This window comes from Brassica napus, unplaced genomic scaffold (genome assembly GCF_020379485.1).
Source record: "Brassica napus cultivar Da-Ae unplaced genomic scaffold, Da-Ae ScsIHWf_2578;HRSCAF=3325, whole genome shotgun sequence".
In the NCBI taxonomy this organism is placed as follows: domain Eukaryota; kingdom Viridiplantae; phylum Streptophyta; class Magnoliopsida; order Brassicales; family Brassicaceae; genus Brassica; species Brassica napus.
In genome coordinates, this window is record NW_026015888.1 from 5,001 (window position 1) to 7,500 (window position 2,500).

At 35.2% G+C, this 2,500-nt stretch overlaps 1 protein-coding gene across 1 annotated transcript in view; it reads left to right on the top strand.

Annotated features, from left to right (window-relative positions):
* The window catches only part of LOC125601463 (protein Ycf2-like), a 6,108-nt gene extending 3,913 nt beyond the window's left edge, over window positions 1-2,195 (top strand). The window contains exon 1 of the mRNA XM_048773637.1: window positions 1-2,195. This exon is cut by the window's left edge and continues 3,913 nt beyond it. The gene's annotated coding sequence lies outside the window, so the exon portion shown is untranslated.
* Window positions 2,196-2,500: the final 305 nt, after the last annotated feature.

Genomic DNA, 2,500 nt, shown 5'->3' on the forward strand with positions numbered 1-2,500 from the left:
GGATCTAATAGGAAATGATACTCTGAATCATAGAACTATAATGAAAGATACGATCAACCAACATTTATCGAATTTGAAAAAGAGTCAGAAGAAATGGTTCGATCCTCTTATTTTTCTTTCTCGAACCGAGAGATCCATAAATCGGGATCCTAATGCATATAGATACAAATGGTCCAATGGGAGCAAGAATTTCCAGGAGCATTTGAAACATTTCGTTTCTGAGCGGAAGAGCCGTTTTCAAGTAGTGTTCGATCGATTATGTATTAATCAATATTCGATTGATTGGTCTGAGGTTATTGATAAAAAAGATTTGTCTAAGTCACTTCGTTTCTTTTTGTCCAAGTTACTTCGTTTTTTGTCCAAGTTACTTCTCTTTTTGTCTAACTCACTTCCTTTTTTCTTTGTGAGTTTCGAGAATATCCCCATTCATAGGTCTGAGATCCACATCTATGAATTGAAAGGTCCGAACGATCAACCCTGCAATCAGTTGTTAGAATCAATAGGTCTTCAAATCGTTCATTTTAAAAAATTGAAACCCTTTTTATTGGATGATCATAATACTTCTCAAAAATCGAAATTCTTGATCAATGGAGGAACAATATCACCATTTTTGTTCAATAAGATACCAAAGTGGATGATTGACTCATTCCATACTAGAAAGAATCGCAGGAAATCTTTTGATAACACGGATTCCTATTTCTCAATCGTATCCCACGATCAAGACAATTGGCTGAATCCCGTGAAACCATTTCAGAGAAGTTCATTGATATCTTCTTTTTCTAAAGCAAATCGACTTCGATTCTTGAATAATCCACATCACTTCTGCTTCTATTGTAACAAAAGATTCCCTTTTTATGTGGAAAAGGCCCGTCTCAATAATTCTGATTTTACGTATGGACAATTCCTCACTATCTTGTTCATTCACAACAAAATATTTTCTTCGTGTGGTGGTAAAAAAAAACATGCTTTTTTGGAGAGAGATACTATTTCACCTTCGTCAATCGAGTCACAGGTATCTAACATATTCATATCTAACGATTTTCCACAAAGTGGTGACGAAAGGTATAACTTGTACAAATCTTTCCATTTTCCAATTCGATCCGATCCATTAGTTCGTAGAGCTATTTACTCGATTGCAGACATTTCTGGAACACCTCTAATAGAGGGACAAAGAGTAAATTTGGAAAGAACGTATTGTCAAACTCTTTCAGATATGAATCTATCCGATTCAGAAGAGAAGAGCTTGCATCAGTATCTCAATTTCAATTCAAACGTGGGTTTGATTCACACTCCATGTTCTGAGAAATATTTACAGAGGAAAAAACGGAGTCTTTGCCTAAAAAAATGCGTTGACAAAGGGCAGATGGATAGAACCTTTCAACGAGATAGTGCTTTTTCAACTCTCTCAAAATGGAATCTATTCCAAACATATATGCCATGGTTCTTTACTTCGACAGGGTACAAATATCTAAATTTGATATTTTTAGATATTTTTTCAGACCTATTGCGGATACTAAGTAGCAGTCAAAAATTTGTATCCATTTTTCATGATATTATGTATGGATTAGATATATCATGGCGAATTCTTCAGAAAAAATTGTGTCTTCCACAAAGGAATCTGATAAGTGAGATTTCGAGTAAGTCTTTACATAATCTTCTTCTGTCCGAAGAAATGATTCATCGAAATAATGAGTCATCGTTGATATCGACACATCTGAGATCGCCAAATGTTCGTGAGGTCCTCTATTCAATCCTTTTCCTTCTTCTTGTTGCTGGATATATCGTTCGTACACATCTTCTCTTTGTTTCCCGAGCCTATAGTGAGTTACAGACAGAGTTCGAAAAGATCAAATCTTTGATGATTCCATCATACATGATTGAGTTGCGAAAACTTCTGGATAGGTATCCTACATCTGAACAGAATTCTTTCTGGTTAAAGAATCTTTTTCTAGTTGCTCTGGAACAATTAGGAGATTGTCTAGAAGAAATACGGGGTTCTGGCGGCAACATGCTATGGGGTGGTGATCCCGCTTATGGGGTCAAATCAATACGTTCTAAGAAGACAGATTTGAAAATAAACTTCATCGATATCATCGATCTCATAAGTATCATACCAAATCCCATCAATCGAATCACTTTTTCGAGAAATACGAGACATCTAAGTCATACAAGTAAAGACATCTATTCATTGATAAGAAAAAGAAAAAACGTGAGCGGTGATTGGATTGATGATAAAATAGAATCCTGGGTCGCGAACAGTGATTCGATTGATGATAAAGAAAGAGAATTCTTGGTTCAGTTCTCCACCTTAAGGGCAGAAAAAAGGATTGATCAAATTCTATTGAGTCTGACTCATAGTGATCATTTATCAAAGAATGACTCTGGTTATCAAATGATTGAACAACCGGGAACAATTTACTTACGATACTTAGTTGACATTCATAAAAAGTATCTAATGAATTATGAGTTCAATACATCCTGTTTAGCAGAAAGACGGATA